The sequence below is a fragment of the Chiloscyllium punctatum genome, chromosome 43, assembly GCF_047496795.1.
Source record: "Chiloscyllium punctatum isolate Juve2018m chromosome 43, sChiPun1.3, whole genome shotgun sequence".
NCBI lineage: Eukaryota > Metazoa > Chordata > Chondrichthyes > Orectolobiformes > Hemiscylliidae > Chiloscyllium > Chiloscyllium punctatum.
Window position 1 is genome coordinate 35021789 of NC_092781.1, and position 15106 is coordinate 35036894.

Below are 15106 nucleotides of genomic sequence, written 5' to 3' on the forward strand. Positions count from 1 at the left end.
GTTGAGTAACTGTTCCAATATCGTAACATCCCATAAGAGCACGTTTGGCAAAGTCAAATTCACGAAAGCAGATCATCTTGCACGCAATTTGAGTGGGCAGGATGAGAGCCCTAACGTTTACCTGTAACACAGTAAGAAATACTTGCTTCCGCATCCAGCTTCAAGACCTCGGTATGAACAATTACCTGGGTTTGTCTGTGCTTGACCTCTCGCAATCAGGCTCCGTCTATTGTTAGAATATAGGAGCCCCAAACCTCCCAAGTTATTTACTCGCTTTGATTTAAGCAGATTGTTTGCACCCTCTTTATGAAGCTTTCTTAATTACAAAGAAAGCTTAATTCTTAACTGCATAATGTCGTTGCATGCCCCACCGAATGAAAATGAACAATCAATAGATAACAGTGACTTTATTTGACTCTAAGTATACAAGCATTCACTCTTACAGTCTTTTCAGTCCTCTTTTCCCCAGCACCAAACGAGTCCAACTTTGATATCAATTATATTGTCTCATCCTGACACGTGTACAAACTTAAAATTGAATAGCTGCAATAATAAGTTTCATGAAAGCTGTCGAGGATTTTCATACTTACATTTTTTCCCCAAATACTTTCTGTCCTTATGATCAGAAAATACACATGTCTCAGACACATTATTACCAACAAAATATGTTGAAATTATGCAATGCCAAGACTAAACGGAAGACCTCCTTCTCAGTTTCGAATATTTCTGTGGCTAATTATTCAATTTTCTGGAAACAAAACCAAACGTTCTTTCTATTTTCTCTACTTCTTCTTTCAAGGTTGTTTCAGCGACATCCGCATCACTTACATCATTAATCACTTTGAATGACATTGTGGAGATACATAAGGCAGGTTTTAGGCTGTCTCACGCCTTATCACAATTCTCAATTCACTGAAGGTTTCCGCACCTCTTCAAGACCACAGTCAGTGGATCAACCACACTGTTAAAATTTGGAATAAACATCCAGTGAAGAAAATCACTCAACCCCAGGAATCGCCACATTTACCTCTTCATTGATAGTATCGTAAACTCCAAATAGATTTTCATTTTCACATCCTATTTGCTCATTTGTCCATGCCAAAATAATCATGGACGAGGAATATGGTTTGGGCTTTTAAAATGTTTATTCTCAGTCAAGTTTATCACGATGCGTCAAGACTGATGAAAGATGCTCCAAATCTTCCTTCCATGTGTGACTAAAAATCACCATCAATGTGTACCACGCAATTAGTTAATCAAGAAATGACTATCCTGATTAGTCTTTGGAATATGGCTGGCAATTCATAAAAAATGGCATTGCTTCAAATTGGTATCGTCCATTCTGTATCATGAAAGCAGAACTGTCCTTTATTCTTTCAAAATAGATGTACTCACCAGTATCCTCTGAGTAAATCCAACTTTCAAAATAAATTACGTGTTTTAATTTCTCAATACAGTCTTCCAAACGTGGCACAGTATATTAATCAGGCATTGTAATTGCATTTTCTGGCCGTAATCCACCTACAATCTTTGGGCACAATCTGATGTTGGAGCCATTATCTTGGTGAGCTCAAATTGCTCTGACTAACTTCTATTTTGTTGTCTTTCAGCATGTGCTCACTGTCTATTTGAACCTGTGACACCTTTGGAGGGTTAGGTTAATTCGAATGTTGCTTAATTAAAAAAGCTTTTCCAATGTGTAAATATATACCTATGCTTCATCAGACTTGTACCTCCCAGCTTGTTCCCAATATCTCGTAATGCAATTGATATAAATGTCTCAGGTCATTTTGGTGTTCCTCCTGAAGGCGACTGAATAATATGTCGCATTTGTTGACAACTTCTTTCTTGTCCACTTTAATTTGAGGAATGTTGAATTCATTACCCTCTGAACTTCATATATTAGTCTGTGTTGTACCATTACAACATTCTCATTTTGATTTCCTTCCCGATCAAAGAAAAGTTTGGGCATATTCACATAAGAAACTCAGATAGATTTCTTTCTGTAATGGCATTCTTATCAAATAATTCAACTCACACAATTTCCTTTCAAGTCGATAAGGTAGTCTAAACCTTATGTTTGATGATGAAGCAATGCTAACATTGCATTTCCACGAGCAAACTTTCGAAAATACGATTTCCTGTCTGCTGCCTTTTCATCACATGATCAGATAGTCTCTAATACCGTCTGAGCAACTCATCTACTCTATTTAATCTTTCTTAATCATTTGGCACAAAGTCTAAATACGTGGTATCTGAAACTTACCTCATCGATTCCTTCTGAATTCTTTCCTATGGTAATTTCAAATCATCTCCAACATACAATTCAAATGGAATGAATTGAGCTGTTTCATTCTGTGCATACCCAGTTCCAAGGTTTACAAACTAAATTACTTTACCCCAATCCAATGGTTAATAATTACTATAAGGACTCAGAATTATCTTTGAAACTGATGCAACTATTCTACTGCTGTCTCGTTTCTGGATGGCATACAGTAAATTTCCGACTTCGATGTAAAATTTGGCCCAAGATCCGCTTGTATTTCTGTGGGTAGTCAGTATCAAGTTAAAATAAAACAGAATCTTGAACACCAATTCTGCAATACGTTTAGGCATGATACTCTGTAATGAAATGGTGCCTGGAATTGTAGTAGACGCGTACACTCTGTTGAATAAATCTTGTTGTCGCATGTTGCTTTCTGATGAAGTCCTCTGTATTAATTAAGCCTTTTTCCAAATGGTTTTCACAAGTGCAGCAATGTGTATCAAACATGCCGGTTGTATCACTGGCTGAAATTTTCGAAATACCTCTCACATATGACGTGCCCACTATATTCAATCAAGTCCTTTTGCAGTCCAAAACAATAAAATTATATTTGTTTTTGAGCTTGTATTTTCCTTACTCCCAATTGACCTCCTTCTGGTTATTCAAGTGTTACTCGCAAAGTCTTCTTTATGCAACCCATCATTAATGCAAATTGATTAACTTCTACCTAGTTCTTGTCATCGTCATGGTCTCCATGTGTGAACTCCGTTTTCTCACCAAGAACTCATTTCTCTGCGAGTCACATTTTGGTACGCGTGCACAGATTTATTCTTTTCATAGTTTTTGATCCAACTGTTTCAGATTTTCTACATTTTGTTGAAACACATCTAATGCTTCTGAAACAAAATATCAAACTTGGTCTCCACCTGTTTTTTTTTGTATTAGCCATTTGGTCAAGCATAGTCTCTGACTACGGACTTCAACATTTTTGCCTTTCCTTTTGATTTTATTTTTACACCTTGTTGTCACACATTGCGGAAAACTCCCAGGATATACAAAGTGACCAAACTCCATAAGATTTTACGCAGTGTGGACATGAACAAGGTTGAGACACGGGTGAGGTTGCTTTTGTGGGCAAGAGCCAATTTATCTAAATTAAACAGGAAATGGGCAATGTGAATTCGGAGCAGATATTTGAGGTCACATCTACGTCTGGGACGTGGGAAGCTCTAAATGAGACTTCATTCAAGTGGGGGACATGAATTCCCCTGAAAAACCGAAGGAAAGCATAAGCAGGATTTGGATACCATGGATGATAAGGGAAATTATAAGCTTAGTCAAAAGGGGGAATAAAGGAACTAAACGATAGGTCTATGCAGTTATAAACTGAAAGAGTACTGACTAATATAGAAAAAGTAGGAAGAAACGTAAACACAAAATTAGGAATGTAAAAATGGACAAAGAAATGTGGCTAGTAAACATAGTCAAGAAGAATCCCAAGACTTCTGACGCATATGATAGAAGAAAGAAGATAACTGTTGAAAGAGAAGCCCCCCTCAAAGGCAAATGAGGGACGTTATGTGTGGAGCCACGGGTTGTGGGAAAAATCCTCGATAATACTTTGTGTCAGTATTCACGAAGGAGAAGTGCATTACTGATGTGGACGTCAGCGATGATTGTGGGAATACTCGAGAGAATGGCCATATATTCAAGAAGAAGCTCTGGTTACTTGAAAATGCATCAAAACAGACAAGTACCCAAGGCCAGATGGGAAATTATCCACAATTAATACGTGAGACAAGGAAGAAGTAGTTTAGATCTAAGCAGAAAGCTTTATAGCCTCATTGACAACAAGTGAGTTTCTAGAGGACTGGAGACCAGCTAACGTTGTTCACTTGCTCAAGACAATAATTAGGAATAATGTAGGAAATTATTGGCTGGTGAGGCGGAAGTCAATCTTGGGGAAGCCTCTTTGTGAAAATACAGAAAGATAAGTTATATATACGTTTTGAATAAAATGGAATAGTTACTGATAGGCAGTATGGGAAAGGTCAGCTTTCACCAACCTGATTGGAGCTTTGGAAGAGATGACAAGGATAATTGATAACGGAAGGACTGTGGGTATAATTTATATGGATGTTTGTACGCCATTTGATAAACTCTCACACACAGGATTTGTTCGAAAACTGATTTCACATGAACTTCGGCCAGAATGGATACAAAACAGTATTAGTGATATAAGACAGACGGTATCAGTGGAAGGGAACTGACAAGGCCAACTAGTGCTATTCCTCAAGGATCAATTTTAGTTCACATGCTGTTTGCAGTCAATATAAATGATCTCGAAGAAAGTCTGATTAGTAGGTTTGCAGTCGATACGATACTTGTTGGAGTTGCTGATCGAGCCAACGATTATGAAAGAGTCAACACTATATAGATAGATTAGCGACTTGGGCACATAAGTGGGAAATGGATTTTATTCCAGACAAAGGCAAAGTGATGCATTTTGTCGTCTCAAAGTTAGGCTTGATTTGTATTGTAAATAGCAGAACCGTTAGGGACATTAACATATGGACGGATCTCGTCGTGCAGTTCCACAGTTTCCTAAAAGTGAAAACATATGTGACCAGTATGATTAAGAAGGCATATACAACGCTTGCCTTCTTCGCCTGGGGCATAGAGGACATGTCAAACCGTTTTGCAGTGACATAAAACACTTATTAGTCCGAATTTTGAGCATAATGTGCCGCTTTGGTCGCCAGATCATGAGAATGACATGGGAGCTTTAATGAGATTGAAGATAAGGTTCAGCACTATGTTGCCGAATCCTGAGGTCATTGCTTGAGTAGAAGGTTGAAAAAGACGAGTATTATTTTACCTGGAAAGACGGCTGCTGAGACGAGATCAGATATCTGTCTACAAAACTATGAAAGCCATACATATTGTGAGTAGTAAAAGTTTTTTCCCCGTGTTGAAGTTTGATTTACGAGGGGGTACATGTTCAAGTTCAGAGTGGGAGTGTTTAAGGGATACATGCGAGTCATTTTTCTTTTCTTTTTTATTATGTGTTTGGAAATCACTACCAAAGAAGATTGTGAAAGCAGGCACCTTAATGGCAATTACGAGGTATTTGGGTATTTCCATGAAGAGGGAAGGAATAGTGATAATAGAGGGAAAAGTCGACAATAAGAGCTGAAGGTTTTCTATATGCTTTGTTAGGACAGGATGATTGCCTCCCGCTTGGATAGCCGAATAGTCTCTTCCTGTGCTTTACTTCCGTTATGCACTTTGCTCTTCTGTTCCTGTAGTACTAAAAATGCCAGATTTAGTGTGGCTTTTAGACGAGAGTAGCTGTTATTCCCAACTGTGGTCTAGCCAAGGATCAATTGCATACCCAGAACCAAACATTTCTCACAGGCATGTGCCGCCAGTTCAACAATTTTTACTGAACTCTGAAACGTCACTTTCCATAAAGTAACAACATTCTTCTCATTATCTTTCGATCTTTCCTGGCAATATTCCTTTTCAATTTCATATCCTCTCATCTCTCGCCATCAAAAATTTACTTGCTCCTGCATGTCTTACAATCTTAAATTATTAACCTTTATATTTTTGTACCTTAAAGCAATGAATAACTTCGGTGGGACGGCATGCAAATGGAGCTGAGGCCGAGAAAGATCAACCATGATATTGCTGAATGGCAGAGTCGGCTTGAAAGGCCACATGGCCTATTCTTGCTCCTGGTTTTTATGTTCTTACGTTCTTTGACAAAGTAAGGACACAAGCTCTGGACTCTACCACAACAGGAATATCATTCACAAATTCTGACACTTGAGACTCCTCGGGATATTTTGGTTTACAGTGAATCAACCATGTCTATTCAAAATATCAGAAGGATACAGGCGTTGATCAACAAACTTTTCCAAAAAAAGGCAATCAACTTATTGCCATTGTTAGTCTTATAAATCGCGTTGAAATCCTTCCTACGAATTAGCATCATTCAGTGTGCATGCTGGCCACTCCAATTTGGCTCCAATACAAAAGATTAACTTGCCCAAACTGCATTTAATTCGACATATTTCTTTTTCACAATTCACTTTCCGGAAAATCTTTGTGATATCATGAAATCTACCAATAGTGACATCCGTTCAAATATTTACAAGCAGCTGAAAAGCTTTGAACCCACAGAACTAATCTTTGTTTTCACAACGTGCCTGATATCCACCAGCTTGATAAAAATGCCAATTTATTCTTCTCCTTGTTTTCGTGTAGCCAAGTCAATCTTCCTTCAATTACAATATTTTATTTGCAATACAAATAATGTTTAATTTTCGCAATAGCTTTTGATCTGAAGAGATTTTGACGTGATTTTTTTTCTGAAAAGCGGTGTAAAACCTGTCAACTTACTCCCATTTAGCACTTCTTCAAATAAGTCCAATAAATTAGTTGACTATGATTTTAATTAACAAAACCATTTTCATTGTGTCTATAAACCTTGAACAAACCCAAGTGCCCAATCATAACGCCTTTAGTATTAAAGCTTCTAAAGTTTACACATAGCAGATGTTAATGTAAATACTAGGTGTTTGCACGTTCTGCAGGTATTAATGAATAAATGATTCACATTATGTGTTTAACAATCCAAAGAAATCTTTCACTAATCTAATTAGTTTTGCAAAGTTAAAAATGATCTACAGAAAGCTTACTTAATTTTCCTTTGGAGAACATTGGGACGAAATCCATCAGAACACAAGATGTTGTCAATTTGGAGTTTCATTAACTCGCAGTAACATGTAGTCAGCTATGTGATTGCCCACGCAAAGAGTGCACACCAAATGTAAAATGCGAACAAAACAATTTCAGCAAATGTTGATGGTTAACAGATGTTCTGTTGAATTCTCATCAATCAACACACTTCAATTTCCTCGCGCCACCTCTCATAAGTTGGACAGCAAGCCATCGAATCTCACCGAGAGAAATGAACAATCATAATCCTTCCCTTTTGCTGTTCCAGCCTTGAACGTGCCTTACAAGAGACATTCCATCATGCACTGCTCCAAGGACAACTCAGATTCTGGTATCTTCCCCTCTTTGGTTCTACTGACCAAAGTGAACTGTTCCCCATTCATTGTTCTTTGACACATTTTGCCCACAATTATCTCATCAAGTCTTCTGTGGAAAATTTGAACAGTTCCATGACCTCTTATGTCATATATTTGGAAACAATTTTTTCTGGATTAATTAAACTTCTCTAATTATTCAGTGAACACAAAGCTTTAACACCACAGCGCAATAGAACTCGATACTGGCTATGCAACTGCACGTTGTATATCACTCAGCTGGGCTTTTTGCAGTAGATTTCAATGCAAGGACGCATTTCATGTATTCTTTCGAATGCTCTGCCTCAATATTTGTTGAACATCTCTCCCAGTTTATAACAATTAAGTTGCTTATTCTGACCTGTCCGAATTGTAATCAGATAGTATCCTACTGCATAGCAAAATTGAATATTTCTTGTCAACAATTTCTGTAACTTACAATTCCTTTCATTGTGGAGAGTGTGAAGACTGCAGACCAGAGTCAAAGAGTGTGGTGCTGTAAAAGCACAGCAAAAAAATGCAACAATAATATCAATGCAGTTACTTAGCACATCGAACAATAAACAGCACAATGCAGGAGGATAACGTTCGCCCATCATGCCTCTGCCAAACGCGATACCATTTGAAATTAATCCTGCCTGTCCAAGCATGATCCATACTCCTCTATTTTCTGTCTTTACATACTTCTGTTTAAATGCGTCTTGATGTTGCTATCGTATCTTTTTCTAACACCTCAGATAGTCGAGAGTGTCAGGCGTGTTGAACACTTCTGTGTAAATCAAAAAACGTAGCTTGGTGGACATGGAGTTCCGGAGAATGAACGAGCAAGGATAGGGGACCGGTTAAGCAAGAGAAAACATAGTAGGGGTAAGTGGTTGTTTTGCTGATTGAAGATCAGTGGTGAGTAAGGTACCACACGAATCGATGTTGTGCCCACACATTTAGATGATTCATGTAAATGATTTCGAGTTGAAGGACGAGATTGCTCCTGACAATAAATTGAGTCGAAAGCTAAACTGTGCAGAGTATATAGAGGGTCTGCGGAGAGATTTCGACAGATATGCGAGCGTGCAAGGTTTTTGCTGATGGAGTGCCTTGTTGGTAAATATGAGGTTATCCATTTCAGAACTAAAAATCGTCGATCAGAGTACTATCTAATGGAGAAGTTTGCAGCATTCTGTTGTGCAGTAGAACTGAGTAGTTATGTTATATGAATCGCTGCAAGTTGAATTTGCAGGGCCAACAGTTAATCTGGAAGGCAAACTAAATATCTGCTTTCCTTGCATGAGGGATTGAATTTAAAAAAACAGAGATGTTCTCATACAATTAAAGGGGGTACTTCTGATGCCACGCCTGGAAGATTCTGTAAATTCTGACCTCCATAATTTAGGAAAGATGCACTGGCTTTGGAAGAGATGCAGAGGAGGCTCACCAGATTGATTCCACCGATGAGTGTTTTGCCGTATGGTGAGAAGTTGAACCGCCTGTGACTTGGTCATCAAAATTTCGAAGAATGAGAGTGTGTCTTCCAGAAACATACGCAATTTTGGCAGGGATAGATCAGAGAGAGGCAGGCAGTTTGTTTCTGATTGTGGTTGAGACTCGGGCTCCGTGACATGGTTTCAACATTAGTGGGAGTAGATTTAGGCGAGTTAAATCTCTTTTATTCCACAGAGAGTAGTGATCCTATGGATTTCCCAAGCCTTTGAAGCAGTAGATAGGCAGGTGGCTGGAACAACACAGCGAACAGGACAGTGGAGAAGTCAAATTTTCGGATGTAATACTTCTTCAGAACTTTTCTCCACTCCTCATGCTGCCGATGTGCGAAGTTCTACCAGCCTCCTGCCTTACTACTTTGAATTCCAGCATCTGCATTTGTTTTTTTTTGTGTCGGTCGAAGGAAGCAGGAGAGTCAGCTCCATTATTCAAGACATAGTTGGATAGGTTTTTGCATGGTAGGGAAATCGACGTTCACGGGGTAATGCTTGTCGGAGTTAAGACGAAGGATAGATCAACCATGATCTTAATGAGTGTTGTAGCAGGCTCGTTTGGACAAATTGTCTATTCCTGCTTCTATTACAATGAAATACCCCTTTCAAATATTCCTGTTCTCAACTTAGAACTATGCCCCCAAGGATTTGACATTTCGCTCATCGGGAAAAACAGCATTTGTCAACCATGTCCATGACTCTAAAAACTTTTTTTTTCTATCAGGGTGTCCCTCATTTTCCAACGTTTCAGTGACTCTAAATTTGTTCTACCTCTCCTGGTAGTGCATTCACTCCAGTCCAGATCACGTTGTGCTCATCCTCTTTTATACCCTGTACAAAACATTCCCGACCTTCCTTTGGGGTGAATACAAGAACGATACACAATACTGCAAACGTGACTGAAATATACAGCTTGGTAAAAACAATGACTGCAGATGCTGGAAAACAAATTCTGGATTAGTGGTGCTGGAAGAGCACAGCAGTTCAGGCAGCATCCAAGGAGCTTCGAGATCGACGTTTCGGGCAAATGCCCTTCATCAGGAATAAAAGCTGCAAAGTCACCGTTGGCACGTAATGGCCCAGCAATCAAAACTTTAATTCCAGTAAACCGACAATTATTACATTAATATACATCTTCCAACTTCATTTCCACTTACGCAAGTTCTTTATTCATCGTGAAATATATGAAACTTACTTAAATTTCATACGAGCTGAATGGTTTCTACAAGAAGCAAACATGGAAATGACAAAATAATCTCTGCCTTCAAATCAATAATTCTGAATGTGCACGGCAACAGAACAAGCACTGATCATTGTAATACTGCACTGCTGACGTTTTAGCGCATCAAAAATAATCTATTGCTCCTTCTCTGTGCGTTTTGGCCTGTCAGCCAATTATCAAAAATCAACAACATTTTGGACGACGTGACCGACTGTGTTAAAGCATGCTATGCAAAGAAAGCCAGTTTCATTTGAAATACTGCATTTGCGTTTCAGCAGCGCCAAATGGGCAAGAACTTGTCACAACCTCAGCACAAAATTGCACAGAAATTGTGAAGCACGAATCCAGAGGAAACTGGGTGTCATTGATATCAAGGAAGCATTGACTAAATGTGGCATCAACGACAGTTCACGAAGGTGGAAATAATAGAACTGGGAGAAAAACATCATGCTGACAAGAAGGAAATACTTTGCGAGTTTGCTGGATGTCAGTAACAGGAAACCCAGGACAAAACAGTAGGTGTTTCTCAGACGGGTATCGTGTGAGGAAATGCCTTTACTGCAACATTAAACATATTCCCGCCACGACAATGTGGGAGGTTTTGATGATTTCTGAGGAAGGAACAACACTCAGTAAAATTCAATTCATTTCAGATCATAGAGTTTCCACATATTTGTGCAGAAATACATGAAAAATATTCAGGTTATGTGTAATAAATAATAACAATCATTCCAATGAAAATAGCCGGGAAAAAAATAAAAATCTCCAACAAGTCACGTCTCAATCGCTTAAATGTATCAGTCGCCCAATCTGATTAATCATCTCCAGGAATTGCACCTGCAGAAAGTGCGTCCGACATCAATTGCTCCAATTGTGTGGAAATATTACCCCATGCTTGAAATAATTGATGCCCTGTTAATGTCTTTTCCGAATGTGCTCCAAACATAATGTACAAAGAACGTTTGTTCTCTTCTACACGTGGAAACTGGTAAGTGTAAAGCTCATGACGCATATAATCAGTATTCGTTGATCTATCTTGGTGTTCTCCTGACTCGTTATCCTTGGAGTTGTTATATATTGATATCCAGTTGGAGGACACTGTTCCCTCCCCTTGCTCATTTTAAACTGTCTTGCTTTTGCTACCTCCCTACGCTGCTTCGACCTTTGTGTTGTCATCTCTCCTCAGATTGTAGATGAAATTCGTTGACAACACTGTATAACCGTTTCAGTGATTTTTCACCATGAGGACACAGGAAGAAAATGTCGTCAATGTATCCTGTCTGTGGTTGGAGGTGCTGTCCAACAAAGAAATCTTTTGTCACGCTTGGTTTTTAAAATGTGGGTATATTAGGGTGCAAAGTTTATCACGATTGCTGTTCAATCTGTCTCGTTGAAGAAGTGGTTATCAAAAGTGAAGTCTTCATATTTGTGGATGGAGCAAATGAGTTGGGGGATGGAATTTGGATGTGGAAATTGGCAGTTTTTGGCGTTGAGTGGTGAGGCTGTTGCAGTTGTGCCGTCGTGGTGGGGGATGTTGTTGCAGAATTTCAAACATTGCACTGTGACGTGGACTGTTCCTGCTTTGTCTGGTGGAGACGTGTTGAGTTTCTCTAAGAAGACTTTAGTTTAGTGTTCGAAACTGAGGGTTCCTTGCGCATTCATTTTCAAGCTACACAGCGCCTCAAATTTTTAATCACCAATAGTGACGTTTTATTCATCTTACTGATACTCCAATCATACCATTTGTATGAAAATTCAATCTCTCTGCTATTAATTTGTGTGCCTGTATGCTTCTCTCTCAATTCACCAAATAGAAGAGGAGCGCTTAGAAAGTGTGTGATTTCAAATAAATCTTTCGGTGAAAACCTGCTGTGTTCTGACTTCGGACCCTGTTCACCTCAGCCCCAAACCAGAAGCTCTAAGTCATGGCTTCAAATCAATGTGATTATTTGGACCGCAGCATTATGCATGAAGAGTTCTAAAACTATTTGATGGACGAACTTGCAAGAAGAAATCAATAAATGTAATTGCAAACGGTGAGGTGTGTTTCCTTTGTAAACAAAACACGATATTTGGTACTGCAAGCGTTGGGTAGGTAGATCTATCCATAACAGTGATTTGGTGAGAGTTCAATCTTGGGAATGAAATTAAAATTCTTCAAGGTATGTGACAAATTGCAGAGAGTGTCCTTAAATGTACATGGTACGACAATAACGTCGAATAAGGGTTAACTGATATTATCTTTATGGAACTGAGCAAGTAGAATTGATGTTGGTTATGAATAACTGTTGACAACGTTTTACAATTCACAGATTTTTTTGGAATTTTGGGACACTGAACAATTCGTTTTTTTATTCACTCACCATGCTCGACATGTCTGCTGCATATCTCAATATTGTACAGGTTTATTAATGGAGGGTAAATTTCCAAATTGTTTATATATATAAAAAAGAAAAGGTTTTAACTATGTTTCTACGATCGCTGTCACTGCAATGTTAAATATTTATGCCACCCCGAAACATTGAATGACAGATTCATATTTTCATTTCTTTGATTAAGTAACACTTTGACAATGTTCAAATCATTTTGCAAAAACTTATGCAAACAATCTGCAAACAGGAAATGGAAACTCACCGTATTTGGAGGTTTACACATGCCTCTGAATAGTTCCAGAGAGTTGCAGGAAAAGACCGCAAGCATGATTTTCGAAGGATCGAGAGTGATACAGTGGTTGCTATGGGGGATTTCAAATTCCAAAATATTGAATGGGAATACGATAGCTCAAGTTCTTTAAATGGGTCGCTTTTTTTTTCCATTGTGTGCAATAGGTTTTTTTTGATACAGTGGGTAGACAGGCCAAAAAGAGGCGATACTATATTAATTTTGGTAGTGGCTACTTAAACCGGCCAAGTCTTGAATTTGGAGGTAGGTGCCTACTTCGGTGAAATTGACCACAATTCAGATATGGTTATCTTCGCGATGTAAAAGGGTAGGTATACATCAGAGTGCAAGAGCTACAGCTGATGGAAAGGCAAATGTGATACGATTTCGAAAGAGTTAGGATGCATAAAAGTGGGAAGGAAACTGCAGGGGATGGTCACTTCTGAAATTCGGAGCATATTCAAGGAAAAGTTACTGTGTGTCCTTTGTCCGTATGTGCCTGTCAGACTGGGAGGAAATCGTCGAGCGCAGAAGCCATGGTATACTAAGGAAGCTGAATCTATTCTCAAGGGGATGAAGAATGCTTATGTTCGGTTGAGATGTGAAGACTCATGAAGACTCAGAGTTACAAGGTAGCCGGGAAATACATAAAGACAGAAGGGATAGGAGCAGTTATTGACAGATAGGATCAGGGAAAACATTAAAGCTTTCTAACCGTATACAAGAGGTAAAAGAGTGATTGGCGTAATATTAGATCCAATTAAAGACAGTCGTGGGAAGTTGTGCATGATGTCAGAGGAGATAGGGGAAGTGCTGAATGAGAGTTTTTCGTCAGAATTCACACTAGGAAAAGACAATGTTATCGAGCACAATACTTAGAAACAGGCTCTTTAACTAAATGGGATAGAGGTTCACGAGGAGGAACTGTTAAAAATTCTGGAATGTGTGAAAACAGATAAATGCCCTGGGCCTGATGGGATCTATCCTTGGAATCGTTGGGATTCCAGGGAGGAGATCGTCGAAAATTTGGCTTTGATGTTTATGTCGTCATTTTCACAGGAACAATACCAGAAGACAGGAGGATAGTGAACGTTGTTCCCTTATGCAAGAAGGGATGTAGAGACAACTCTGGTAATTGTAAACCAGTCAGCCTTATTTCGATTGTAGGAAAAGAGTTGTAAAAACTTATACGAGACAGAAATTATTATCATTTCTATAGAAACCAGTTGATTATGGATAGTCAACGGTTTTGTGAAGGGAAGGTCGTCCCTCACAAACATTATGTGTTCTTTAACTCGGTGACCAAACAGGTGCATGAGGGAAAAGCTGTTGATGTGTATATAGATTTCAGTAAAGTCTACTGCACAAAATAGAGACGCATAGGATGGGGTGATTTTGCAATGTGGATCATAAATTGGCGAACTGAAAGAAGACTGAGCGTGATGGTTGAAAGGAAGTGTTCATGCTGGAGTTTAGTTACTCGTAGTGTTTTTATGACCTTTAGGGCCCACTGCTATTTGTCATTTTTAGAAACATTTTAATGATGGCATTGAAGGAAGGGTTAACAAATTTGCGATGACCCTAAGGTCAGTATAGTGTGGGTAGTGCTAAAGGATGTTGCAATTATAGAGGGACATAGATAAGCAGCAGAGCTTTGCTGACAGGTGGTAAATGGAGTATACTGAAGAAAAGTGTGTGGTGACTAACTTTGGAAGGGGTAACAGAAATGCAGACTACTGGGCAGATGGTAGTGTTGATGAGCAGAGAAATCTCAGTTAGCATGTACATGAATCTCTCAAATTTGCTACTCAGGTTGATCGGGCTCATAAGAAGGCGTACAGTATGTTAGCTCTTGTTAGTAGTGAGGTCGAGTTTCGAAACCTTGAGGACATCTTGCAGCTGTACAATGAACTGATGCAGCCGATCTTGGAATATTGCGTGCAGTTCTGGTCAATGTATTATAGGAAGGATGTGGAAGCTTTTTAATGGCTTCAGAAGAGATTTAGGATGATATTGCCTGATTTGGAAAGAAAGTTTGTAAAGGAAGTTTTGAGGAACTTGTGCCTGTTTTCGTTAGAGAGACGATGTTTTCGAGGTTGCTTAATTAAGACATACAAGTTCATCAAAGGTTTAGATCGGGTGGACAGTGAGACACTGTTTCCTTGAATGGTCCTGGCTTGGAAGAGAGTGCATAGCTTCAAATGGAATGGTGATAGATCTGGGCACATGTCAGAGGTAGTTTCTTTGCTCAGAGAGTAGTAATGACGTGAAAAGCATTGCCTGCAACAGTTGCAGACACTTCAACTTTCCGGGCAATTGAATGGTTATTGTACAAGCATACAGATGAGAATGGAATAGTGCAGATTAA